Here is a 13,995-nt window from a genome sequence, read left to right as displayed (position 1 = left end):
GCCTGCGCAGAGGGTAGCTCCACGAGGCTGCGGGGCGGTGGTCCCCGAGAGGCGGGCCCCGTGCGCAGCCGCAGTTTGGGCCCGGGACGCGGAGCTGACGGCGCGCGCCCGTGGAGCGTGAGAGACGAGCCAGCTTTGTTGTGGTAATGGTGATGTTTTATGTTTCCATGGACGGGAGGGTTCAGTAAAGAGCTTCACCAAAGAGTATGCCCCCCGCCGCCCCCCCCTCCCCACCCCGGGTGGCGGCTGCCCAGCCTGGGAGACTCAAGACTTCGGCTCTAGTGGGCTCTGAGTGACATGGAGTAGGTTCCTCTGGCCCCTCCAAACTTCGGCTTGCCAGTTGGAAAAGCAGCGGAAATAATGTAGACTAATCTCAGAGAGCTGTGAGGATCCTGCAAATGCTTCCTGAGCCCGAGGGGAGGTTACAGTGGCCTGGAATAATTAATAATAAGCATGTAATAAATAAACGTGATAAATCAGAAACATACAATAAACAAGAGAAGAACACGATAAATAAAATAATACGGTGACAAGTGGTAGAAGAAAGGCCCTGTTTCCAGATGAAAACTAAGGCCGGGAGTGAGCTGCTCTTTTGGAAGCTTGGGAGAGGTGGCATGTGGACTGAGAAAGTTGAGGAGATATATATATATATATGGCGGAAACTTTCTGAACAAACTGAGTAATCAGGGAGATAAGCAGGAAGCAGGATCGATCATTCAGGACCTAAAAGGCCCTGGCAGAGCTTTAAGATTTTATTTTGAGTGCAATGAAAGGAATTAAGCAGTGCATGACGCCAAATAGTGTGTATATCGATCACTTGGCACAGGGACTGACATATGGTAAGTACTTAATATTAATTATGGTTATTAGCCCCTCTTATTAGGAACTTATTTCAGTTCCTACTCCTTTCTCGGTCTGAGATTTTGATGAAAAATCTTAATTTAGTTGCGCAGGTTGCTAAATGGCTACATCTGTTGGATTTGATCTTGCAAAGTTTGTCGTGTGAAAGGGCACTGTTCAAGAAAGAATGAGATACTGAAATTTAGAGTGGAGATGTGTGGTTGGAACCAGGTGAATCTGACAAGCTTGAGCCCCCCACCCAAGTTACTCTGAGCCTTCTTTGCCTCTAGAAGTAATTTGCCTTCTTGTATCCAAGGAAACTAGCCTTCCTGTGCTTCCTGAAGTTTGCGTGGTTAACCCATCTGGGGTAGGTGCTTTGAAGAGGAATACTCCTGTTTCTCAAGACCCATCGAAACCACTCACTTTTCACTAGATAGATAATGAGGGTAAAATCTCAGCATACTCCAGGGGGCAGGTAGACACTGTGACCTCAGAGAAAATTGCTTACACACCAAAAGAATTGAAAGACTGCTAATATATAATCAGCATACCTTGGAAATGTATAGGGTAGAAAATTTTAAGTGTGTCAGATTAAGGAGGGAAAACCATAACACTAGATTAGGCAGAATTCACCAATAGGAATGCACTTACTAGGTTCCAGGTGGAATGTGTTTGCTTGGAGAGCCAGAGGTGGCTTTCATAGTTTAACTGGTTGGTTGACTGAAACATGGACTCAGAGGTTTCTTGGCATAATTTGATTATCTTGGGATGTCAGAGGTTTCCTGGCATAATAGGAAGAAGGGAGTCCAAAGCTTGAGAAAATAAGAGTGTTACAGTGGATTTATGATGTATGACCTGCATGCCTAACCCCCAAATATATCCCATAAGAATGCCTGGAAGGCACTACCTTAATTAGGCATTGAGGACTATGTTAGTGGGAGAAACACTTACATTCTTTCTTTCTTTTTTTTTTTTTAAGTTTATTTATTTTGAGAAAGAGACAAAGCATGAGTCCGGGAGAGGCAGAGAGAATGAAGAGAGAGAGAATCCCAAGCAAGCTCTGCGTTGTCAGCATGGAGCCTGACATGGGGCTCAAACCCATGAACCGTGACGACATGACCTGAGCTGAAGTCAGAGGCTTAACTGACTGAGCCACCCAGGAGCCCCACACTTAATACTCTTGAAGAGGCTTGTGATTGCTCTCTTTTGTAGGCTGGGTGTAGCTATGGGTGATATTACTTTTGAGGTGATATCCCTAGTTTAAACGGAGGTAATAAGGTCCCAGATTATTAGAGGCCAGATGGCACCACTTTGACATCAAAGACAAGGTGGGCACGTTTACTGTAAGAGGTAACATGTACGAATGATCAGAATGCCTTGGCCTTCAGGCATCTTTTACTATGGCTAGTTGACTGTAATATCCCTAGGAATGAAATAACCTACTAGAGTATTGCTTGTGTTATATAACAGAAAAAACTCTAGATTTGGCACCCAAAATCCTAACTTGATTTGCTATAGGAGAATCACAGCGTCTTACCCAATACTAGACACAAATCAATTCACAAACAGAGCCCCTTGACTCAAGGGGAGTCTAGGTAACCTTACGTGGAATCTTGAAGCATTCACATGAGTATATACCATAAGTCTTCCTCCAAACTTTCCCGTGTGGAGCCTGCAGCCATTATTAGAATGGGAATTATGAAAAAGGAAATACCCAGATCTTTGGAGAATTATTAGACACTGGCTTCAGATTGACACTAATTCATAGGAGCTCAAAATGCCACTGTGCACCATCAGTAAAAATGGAGCTGTACTGGTAATCCTGAGTACTATATACTTGATGCAGTGATTTTCTAGGACAACTCACCAGACTCAGTATATAGTCATACACCTATAGCTGAGATTTATTACAGGAAAATGACACAAAACAAAATCAGCAAAGTGACTTGCATGGGACAAAGTCTAAAGGAAAATAGTAATGAACCTCCAAGTGTCCTATCCCAGTGGAGTCACACAGGATATAATTAATTTCTCCAGCTATGAGTTATGACACGTATGAAATGTTTACCAGGGGAGATCGTTAGAGACTTAGTGCCCATCTATCACCTAACTACTCTAACTACTGTGCAGAGAAGAGTTAACATAGCAGGCCTGTTATCCTTTGAAAGGTCTGCTTAAAATGTTGTCCCTTGGGACAGCTGCATGCAGAAGAATGAGACAGGATCATTTTCTTACGCTACATACAAAAATAAACTCAAAATGGATTAAGGATCTAAATGGGAGACATGAAACCATAAAAACCCTAGAAGAAAGAGTCCATGACAAAGTAGCAAGAGTTGCAGAGATGGAAGCTATACACAGGCTCAGTAGCATGGCTTTACTCTTCGATGCATCTTCAATGCCTGATATGCCAACAGCAAAGACCAACATTTAATTCCCGCTATGCTACCATTCCCTGGGGGATCAGTCTGCTGTAAGATTGACCGTATCAGAACTCTCTTATTATGGAAGGTGCAGAGATTGATCCTTAGTGGAATAAACTGATACTCTACGTACGTATTTGCCTTCTCTGTTCATGATGCTTCTGACAACACCACTGTCCATGGCCTCACAGCATATCTTCTCTTCCTTTGTGGTATTTCACATAGGATTGCTCCTGATCAGTGTACTTGTTTCACTACCAAGGAAGTAAAGCAATGGGGTCATCCTTATTGAATTCACTGATCTTAGCACATATCACATCTCCAAGAAGAGGCTGGCCTAATTGAATAAATAATGTCTTATTGAAGGTTCAGTTACAGTGTTAGATACCCTAAAAGAATGGAGTTCTGTCTTAAAGCATATAGTATATGCTTTGAATTAGAGACCATTATATGGTGCTGTCTCCCCCATATCCAGAAGACATAGTTTAGGAATCAAATTGTGAAAGTGGGAATAACTCCTCTCACTTGCACCTAGTAACTCACTTAGTCCATTAGTGCCATCTCAGCTACTTTGAACCCTGTGTTTTGAGGTCTTTGATCCTAAGAGGGCAATGCTTCCACTATGGGACCTCACAAAGGTTCTGTTGAATTAGAAGATGAGACCACCACCTGGCCACTTTGGCCTTATGCCACTAACCCAGGAAGAAGAAGGGGTTATTCTGCTGGCTAGAGTGATTGACCGATTCTGATTACCAAGGAGAAATTGGGTTGTTGTACAATGGCATGAAGAAAGACTGTATGTAGAAAACCACACAACATACAAACAAACAAAAATAGAACTATTACAGAATCAGACCCTTCACTGATGAAGACTTGCATCATTCCATGAGGTGAATAACTCTGACCAGTTGATGTTTTAGCAGAGGGCAAGTGAAATTCAGCTCAGTCCATGGTCTCATGGTTCATAGAATCGAGCCCTGTGTTAGACTTTATGCTGACAGTGTGGAGCCTGCTCGGGATTCTCTCTCTCCTCTCTTTCTCTGCCCCTTCCCCACTTGTGCTCTCCCTCTCTCTCAAAATAAATAAACTTTAAAAAATATTTTCAAAGTTAAAAAGATATAGGACACAAAGAAGAAAGCCATAGATATCATATCAACTATGACCTTATGTCCAGTTACAGTTGTGAGGACTGTTATGATTATTTGTATATGCTATCCTTCTGTCTTCTTCTTCCAAGGATAATTATATATGTGAGCGATGGAGGTTAATCTTGCAATTTAGTCTTTAGCATAATATTCAGTGTGATTGTGACTAAAATTGGGGAGCAATTAATATAGTCAGTAATAGATACAGTGAATATTGAGACTGTGTCCTTTTTGTTAGGTGGAAAATTATATGGAAACTGAAGTATGAATAGAAGGATGTATTTGGACAAAGGATGGACAAAATTATTGATTGATCTCAGTTCCAAATCCAAATATACATATAATTGTCCTGCTCTGTGATACTGGAGCAGAACCCTGTCAAAATTTCTCCTTTACTAGATGGTCTAATGTTAATCTTTTTAGTAGAAGGTGCTGAGGGACTAATGTGTTTTTCTCTCTTCTTGTTCCTGTGGTATGTGGCAGCCAAAAGAGTGTGAAATACCTACTGGTGCTTAGCCCCAGCAAGTTTCAGTGCCACCCAATGCAAGCAGCAAATTCCACTGACATCCCAGCTGGTTTCCAGGTGAACCTCCCAGGTGCCATAGCAAGTAATTTCCTAGCCATTTCCACGGACACACTGGCTGGTGGCTTCCCAGTGAGTTTCATCAGTGTCTCAACCAAGGGCAGTAGGTAAGTAGAAGATATAAAGACATCCAAATTTGTTATAGAGAGAAATAAAACTGTCTATATTTCATAGACCACCTGGTCATCTATAGAGAAAATACTAAGAGGTCTGTAAGAAATCTACTAGAACTAAAAGCTTAATGAGATTACAAAATACAAGGTCAATGTACAAATAAGGAATTTTCTTTATATATCCTAGCAATGAATAATTAGAAACTAGAGTTTAAGAAGAAAATCGTTAGGAAAACACTAAATATGAAATAAGGATAAAGTTGACTAAAAAATGTGCAGAGAGAAATCCTCTTTGGACCTATTGAATTCCTGTGCTTCTTAGTGGGCACACCAAGGTGGTAAACCTCTAACCATTCTTTTCTTTCTTTTATTTATTTTTTTTATTTTTAAAAATGCTTTATTTATTTTTAAGAGACAGAGAGAGAGAATGAGCAGGGGAGGGCAGATAGAGAGGGAGACAGAGGATCTGAAGCAGGCTCCATGCTGACAGCAGCAAGCCTGATGTAGGGCTTGAACTCACGAACCACAAGATCATGACCTGAGCCAAGGTCAGACACTCAGCCGACTGGGCCACCTGGGCGTCCCACCATTCCTTCATTTGTGTCATTTTCTCAGAGCTGATTATACAGTTGGTAACCTTGAAAGATGAGGTAATGTCCTTTCACTTATCAAAGGTAAAGCTTACTTTGTCCTTACCAACAAGCTGAGTGTTTCTGAGTTGTGATTAAAAAACACTATCTGTGCAGAATCCATATGGGTCTGCTGCATCACTCTCCTGGAATATGGAAGCAAGAGAAATTGCATAAACATGCTGGTGTTTTTGCTGTTTGTTGTGTCATGAGTAATAAAGTATTTTGTCTCTTATGCAGGGGTCTCATGTCTTTTGTTGGCATCTGTGAAATGGTAGTAGGCTAACTTAATTTTTAAATGGCATAAGATCAAACTTAACACCCAACAAAGACCTATACACTGAGAGATATGAAAATGGACCTAAATAAATGGAGAGATGTACCATGAACATGAACTGGAAGACTGAATATTGTTAAGATATTACTCTCATTTGTAGTATACTACATTGAAACACAACTGCTTGTCATTAGAATGGCTACAGATGAAAAGAGTTGGAGGGATATGGAATAATAATTCCAATGGGAATATGAAATGCCGCATCCATTTTGGAAAAGAGATGGGCAATTTCTTTAAAAAGTTAAACAGTTAAACATACACCTACCATGTATACTTCAATTATACTCTGAGATATTTACACAGTATATATGAGAGCATATATCCAAATGAGTTTTGTACACAGATGTCCATACAAACTTTATTAGTAGTAGCCACAAACTGGAAAGAATCTATCCATCAAAAGGTGAACTTGCTAAACAAATTGTGGTAAATCCATACAGTAGAGTTCTGCTTAGCAATAAGGTACTATGAATTCATACCACAATATGGATGAATCTCAAAATAATTATGCTGACTGCAGAGATAAGATGAAAAGAAATACATGTAGGATTCCATTCATGTAAAGGTTTCACAGAACTCTTGTTTCACCTCCAACATGTAAAGAGCTTGGAAGTTGACACTTCCATTCTTACCATAAGTAAAAAAAAATATGGAGAAATTGAAACAAATAACTTTTAATGGAGACATCTGAAAATTGATGTCACAGGGTAAGCCATCACCTGGGAATCTGGAGAGAGCCTAATACAGACACAGTCAGCTTAATACCAGCAGAAGTTGCTGGAACTAGTAACCCACAGGAACACTTCCATTGTAATTTTGATGAATTATTGGAGGTTGACAATTGACTGGCATGAGAGTTAAATCTTGGGGGCCCAGTCTCAGGGATACCCATACTCTCATGGTATTTACCAACAGAAGCTCCACACCAGATTTTTATGGTGAGGATTTGAGAAAAGTCCCTGTATGTTTTCAGCAGGGAGAGGAGAAAATTTAAAAATTAACACAGGAAAATTAACCATTTTGAAATAACACTGAGAGCATTGTCTATAACAAAGGTTTATTATCTAAGGTAAGCTACCAGAGCCTTATCTGACTTGAAAAAGGACAATTAAACAACTCTAGCACCCTCTAACATTTTATTTCACACAAAAGGAGGGGGAAAAAGAGGGGGCCAACATATGCTTCCAAAAGTCATAATCCAAAGACTCAAACCCACTAAAGCATTGAGATTTAATCATAAGGTTATGGAATGTTTTCCCTCTCCTACACCTTATGAAAATATCAACAAACCTTCAGTAAGAGTGCATTACAACTGAGAAACATGTAAGACATACACCCTATTTAAGGACTTTCTAAGGAAACCCAAATACAGCAGGAAAAACAAAAAAACATGGGAACTGGAGAAAACTGAAGCCTCTGGAACTTACAGCCATAAACACATTAAATACAGCCTAATTCCTAGCAACATTAATATAAAACCTCACTTTAAAAGCCTAATCACTTGAGCTTCTATTCCCCAATACGTACATGCCTGGCTTTTGACAAAAATTTAAAATGCATGCTAAAGGGCAAGAATGAACAGTCTGAAGAGACAAGCGTCAGAACTAGGCTCACATACGACACAGGCCTTATAATTATCAGAGGACTTAAAGTGACTATGATTAATACATTAAGGGCTCTTATGGAAAGTAGACAACATGCAAGAACAGAGGGACAATGCAAGCAGAGATGAAAACTCTAAAAAGGAATTGAAAGGAAATGATAGAAATCAAGAACATTATAATAGAAATGAAGATTGCCTTTGATGTGCTTATCAGTAGACTGATACTCAGCTAGTATCAGTAGACTGATACTCAGCTCAGGAAAGAATCCTTGAGTTTGAAGATAGGTCAATAAAAAATGCCCAAAGTGAAAAGCAAAGATAAAAAAATAATGAATTTTAAAAATATATCAGAATATTGAAGACCGTTGGGACAATTTCAAAAAGTATGTGATATGCATAATTGGAATACCAGAGGAAGAAGAAAGAGAATTATTATTTGAAGTAACAATGGTCTAGAATTTCCCAAAATGGATGACAGAGACCATACCACAAAAGACTCAGAGAACACCAAGCAGGATAAGTACTAAAAACCCTACATGAGCTGTATATTAAAAATGCAGAAAACCAAAGAACAACAACTACATTCAAGGGAATCTAATTGACATTTATGAAATACTTCATCTAGCATTGCAGAATACCCATTCATCTCAGGTTTGCATTGACATTCACCAAGAGGCCACATTCTGGGCCTTAATATATACCTTAACAACTTTAGAAAAATAAAAAAGTATGCACAATGGATTTAAACTAGAAATTGATAACAAAATTACCAGATTTTCAACACCCTTGAAAATAAACAGCATACATTTTTTTAAGTTTATTTATTTATTTCGAGGGAGTGGGGGCAGAGAGAGAAGGAGAGAGAGAGAATCCCAAGCAGGCTCCATACTGTCAGCGCAGATCCTGACATGGCTCAAACCCACGAAGTGTGAGATGAGGATCTGAGCCAAAGTTAAGAGACGCTTAACTGACTGAGCCACCCAGGCGCCCCTAACAACATACTTTTAAGTAGCACATGGGTCAAAGATGAAGTCTTACAAGATATTAAAAAATATTTTCAACTAAATAAAAATGCAACTTCTCAGAATTGTGAAATAGAACAATTGTGGCACTCAGAGGGAAATTTATAACATTCAATGCATGTATCAGAAGAAAGATCTAAAATCAACAATCTAAGCTTAACATTTTAGGACACTAAAGGAAGAACAATTTTAATTTCTTCCTTTGGAACCAATTTTCTAATCCATATCACATTCTCTTTTCTTGAAGAACTTCCTTTCACATTTCTTATAAATGTAGGTCTGCTGGCACTGAATTCTCTATATTGTATGAAAAGGCTTGATTTTCCTTCCTTTTATTTATTTGTTAAACTTTTTAAAACTTTCCTTCCTTTTACTTATTTTTTAAACTTTTTAAAAAGTTTATTATTTTGAGAGAGAGAGAGGGAAAGAGAGCACTGTCAGTACAAAGCCCAATGTGGGACTTGAACCCACAAACTGCAAGATCATGACCTGAGCTGAAGTTGGATGCTTAACTGACAGCTATCCAGGTGCCCCATTATCACTTTACTTATTTTAAATGATCCTCTTCTGAATTTATCTCCTACATATTCTCAAGGTGCTTCTTGACATTTGTTAGATCCATACCCTGAGGAATTTAGCCAAGGAGATTTCTGGTAACTTCTCACATACTTCACCTTTTAGCCAAATGCCCTTTAAGTAGACCTGTTGCCAGTGGATTTCTAACTCTGAACATATTCAAGGAGTAGAACTTGTTTGTTTGTTTGTTTGTTTCACCTTTAAAATTTTACTTCATCCCTTAGAATCCTGTTCATAGGTTTTTGAGAAACCCTATTGAATGGATTTCACAGTACATTCCCGTGTTTGTTTGCTTGTTTCTTTCTTTCATGTTTGTTTGTTTGTTTATGTATTTATTTATTTTGAGAGAGAGAGTGCGCAAGCAGGGGAGGGGAAGAGAGAGAGAATCCCAAGCAGCTCTGCACTGTCAGAACAGATGTAGGGCTCAAACTCAAGAACTGTGAAATCATGACCTGAGCCAAAATCAAGAGTCAGAGGCTCAACCGACTGAGCCACCTAGGGGCCCCTTTTCCTTCACTTCTAAAAAGTATAGAATTCTGGTATGGCATGTGGGTTTTTCTTCTTCCAGCACTTAAAAGATTTCACTCCATGTTTTTTCATCCTTTGTGTTTTCTTTTTTTTTTTTTTTTTTTAATATTTTTTTTTTAAAATTTTTTTTCAACGTTTATTTATTTTTGGGACAGAGAGAGACAGAGCATGAACGGGGGAGGGGCAGAGAGAGAGGGAGACACAGAATCGGAAACAGGCTCCAGGCTCTGAGCCATCAGCCCAGAGCCCGACGCGGGGCTCGAACTCACGGACCGCGAGATCGTGACCTGGCTGAAGTCGGACGCTTAACTGACTGCGCCACCCAGGCGCCCCATCCCTTGTGTTTTCTAATGAAAAGTTGTTGTAACTCTTAAACCTCTGGGTAATTTGCCTTCTTTTCTGTGGCTGCCTTTAGGATTTTTATCTTTGTCTTTTATGTTCAGCAGTTTGAATATGGTAGGTCTATTTTTTTTTTCTATTTTGGTATTAATATTGCTTGATATTCTCTGAGATTCTTGGATCTGTTGTTTGGTATATCTCCAATTTAGGAAAATTCTCAGCCATTATTTTTCAAATATTTCTTCTGCTCCATTCTCTGTCTTCTACTGCTGGGACTCCAGTGATACATAGACCCATTTATTACTGCCCATCAGACTTTGAATGGTGTGTTCTGTTTATTTTTATTTTTTTCTCTTTTTTCTTTTTGCATTTCAACTTGGGTAATCTCTATTGATCTGTCTTTAAGTTCAATGTTTCTTTCCTTGGCTGTGTTTCATATGCTGATGGATTTGGTAAAGGCAATCTTCATCTACTGTGTTTTGATGTCTAGATTTGCATTCAATTCTGCCTTATAGTTTACATATCTCTGCTGAAGATGTATATCAAGTCTTAAATGTCTACCTTTTCCATTATAATCTTTAACATATTTATCTGTTATTTTAATTCCATATTATGATAGATTCAACATCTGGGTTATGTCTGGGCATGGTTATGATGATTATTTTGTCTCTTCAGACTTTGTTTTTTCTTTTACAACAGCATTCTTAAAAGGTAATTCACATATTGTACCATTCGCCTATTTAACACCTACAATTCGAGAGCTTTTAGAATACTCATGGGATAGTGCAATCATCACCACGATCAATTTTAGGTTAGGGATGTCTGGGTGGCTCAATTGGTTAAGAGGTCGACTCTTGATTTCAGCTCATGTCATGATCTCAGTGGCTCATGGTACGATCTCCACACTGACAGAAAGGAGCCTGCTTGGGATTCTTTCTCTCCTCTCTTTCTGCTCCTCCCCTGCTCTTCCTTCTCTCTCTGAAAATAAATACATAAACTTAAAAACACAAAACTTACTTTTAGAATATTGTAGTCATCCTGAAAAGACAACCTGTACATCTTAGACATCACCCTGCAAACCCCCAACCCTCCTAGGCCCCAGGAGGCTACTAATCTACTTTCTACCTCTATGTATTTGCCTATTCTGGACATTTCATAATAAATAGAATTATGCAATATGTGTTCCATTGTGACTAGCTTCTATTAATATTGATTTCAAGGTTTGTCCTTATGGTAGCATGGATGCCAATAACATTCATTGTGTGGATAGACCACATTTTATTTATCCATTCATTGATTAATAGACATTTGGGTTTGTTCCAATTTGGGGATAATACAGGTTTAATACTGCTATGAACATTTGTGTACAACTTTTTGTGTATATACATGTTTCTATTTTTCTTGAAGTAGAATTGCTCGTGGTAACTCTATGTTTAAACATCGGAAGAACTGTCAAACTGTTTTCAAAAGTGGCTATATTGTTTTATATTACCACCTGCAGTGGATCGAAGTTCTAATTTCTCCGTGTCCTCAAACATTTATTAGTTAATGGTAGTTGTGTGGATTTACATTTTCCTGATGGTCAACAGTGTTGAGCATCTTTTTATGTGCCTTTTTGCTGTTTGCATATCTTGTTTGGAGAAATGTCTGTTCAGGTACTTTGTCCATTTTTAAATTGGGTTGTCTTTTTATCATTGAATTGTAAAAGTTCCTTATATATTCTAGATGTAAATCTCTTATACGGATTATTATTATATCTCCATATGGATATGTGTATTATTAATATCCTATTCTACAGGTTGTCTTTTCACTTTCTTGATAGTGTTCTTTGATGAACAATAGTTTTTAACTTTGAGGATGTCCAGTTTATTTTTTGTCTCTTAATTGCTTTGAGGATGTCCAGTTTATTTTTTGTCTCTTAATTGCTTTTGCTTTTGTTGTAATATCTAAAATGACATTGCCTAATCCATGGTTATGAATATTTATGCTCACTTTTTTTCTAAGAACTTTATACTTCAGCTCTTCAGTTTAGGCCTTTGATCCATAGTGAATTAAATTTTTGTGTATTTTGTGAGAAGGGGAGGAAGGGGGTGGGCCATGTGTCAAATGTCAAGAACTCTTGCTGTTTGTATCAAATTTTTAGTAGATTTTTGACTAAATGTTTCTACATTGGTTTATGTAATTGTCCTTTAGGACAATTTCCTCAGACTGTAAATGGTTGAGTGTTTTAAATAGCTTTTACCAGTTATGCTTGTGTTATTGGGGAATGGGTCCATGGAGCTCCTCAAGCTGCCACTTTGGAAGTGGAACTCAGGCTCCATTTTCTTCTTGCTTTTCACATGTTCTGTAATATTTTTGTTAAATGCTTGGCATGTTGTATAGGACACTAGTTAGTGAGATAAATATAAATATATATGTGCATTTTGCTTATATACTTGGAGGTGAGCACAACTTTCCTTCTGCTGATCCTTCAGTGTGAAGGTGTGTGTTAATCTAGTCAGGAGCTTGACTGAGCTGGAAGTTTGTTGTTGCCCAGTTACCCTCAGTAATTACTTTGCTGGTTACCCTCTCTGTACCATAGACTTCATGGTCTTGAGTGCAGAGGTTCTCAGCTGAGGATGGTTTTGCTTTCTGGGGGACATTTGGGACTGCCTGGGACTGTTGCTACTAGCCTCTGGTGAGTAGAGACCAGAGATAATGCTGGACATCTTGCACCTCACAGGACGGCACCCACAACAAAAAATGATCCAGCACATAATGTCAGTAGTGCCCAAGTTAGGAAACACTACTCTAGAGCTACCTGAAATTCCTCATAGTTTGCTAGAGGGTTTTCCTATTATATCTGCTGTCCTCTTGGCCAGCTTTGCACGGTCCCTCAGAGAGCATATTTCTCTTGGAATTCCTAGGTATATTCCACTGTTATTTCTACTTGGACGCGTGTTAGCTTGTGGGTGGCTGGCAGGGGAGGGGAGCATTCTCTGATGTTCTGACTATGTCTTAGCCAGGCTCTGTGAACCTGAGGCTTGGGGTGTGGCCTTCACAAGTGTTCACATTTTCATTCTGCTGTATGCTAGGCCTGACACCACATATTCTAGTTCCTCTCTTAGGGAGAGAGATTTCTTTAATAGACTTTATTTTTCAGATCAGTTTTAGGTTAATAGAAAAAATAAATGGAACATAAAGAGTTCCTACATATCCCCTGCCTCCACACACGCAGAGCCTGCCCTATTATCAGTATCCTGTGCCACAGTTTATATTTGTTATAATCGATGAACTTGCATTGACCCATCATGGTCACACGAAGCCCATGGTTTACATTTTGTGTTGTACAGTCTGCGGGTTTGGACAAATGCATAAAGGCATGTATCCAGCATTATACTATCATGCAGAATATCCTCACTGTTCTATCAATCCTGCACACTCTACTTACTCCTGCTTCTCTCTTGGGGTAAAGTTTCTCCTTTGCTTCCTTCTTTCCTTCCTTTCTTTTTACCTCCTTTTTTTTTTTCTTGCTTAAAACACACACACAAAACACACACACAAAAAAACCCTTTTGTTTTTCTCAGCTACAAAGGGTTTTCTCTAATGCCCTAAGGTGACAATTTTGTTGCTCTTCTTTCGGATTTAGGCTTTTGTTCCACAGGAGAGTTGTCAGTAGAGTTTGGCAGTGGCTACTTTTCTGATGCCTCAGGCAATACTGAGGTAGGAGAGGATGGAGATTCTCCCCAGTCTTTGGAAATACCTGGAAGAGTTTGTTGATGGAAACAAATTGATATGGATCCCCCTGTGTATGGGTAGATCTTTATGCTAGCCACACTTGGCCTGTAGCAATTCATAAGGAATTTGTAGCTAACTTA

At 38.9% G+C, this 13,995-nt stretch overlaps 1 protein-coding gene across 3 annotated transcripts in view; it reads left to right on the top strand.

Moving 5' to 3' along the window:
* Positions 1 to 32: 32 nt before the first annotated feature.
* TMEM182 (transmembrane protein 182) overlaps positions 33 to 13,995 on the top strand; it is a 78,149-nt gene continuing 64,186 nt past the window's right edge. For 2 of the 3 annotated variants that reach the window (XM_045445567.1, XM_045445566.1), the window contains exons 1-2: positions 33 to 143; positions 4,892 to 5,098. The gene's annotated coding sequence lies outside the window, so the exon portion shown is untranslated. Of the gene's footprint in view, positions 144 to 1,949; positions 5,099 to 13,995 lie in introns of those variants that run through there. The other variant, XM_045445568.1, reaches the window with a different exon arrangement.

The sequence above is a fragment of the Leopardus geoffroyi genome, chromosome A3 (assembly GCF_018350155.1).
Source record: "Leopardus geoffroyi isolate Oge1 chromosome A3, O.geoffroyi_Oge1_pat1.0, whole genome shotgun sequence".
Taxonomy (NCBI): domain Eukaryota; kingdom Metazoa; phylum Chordata; class Mammalia; order Carnivora; family Felidae; genus Leopardus; species Leopardus geoffroyi.
This window is presented reverse-complemented; position numbering and strand designations above follow the sequence as displayed.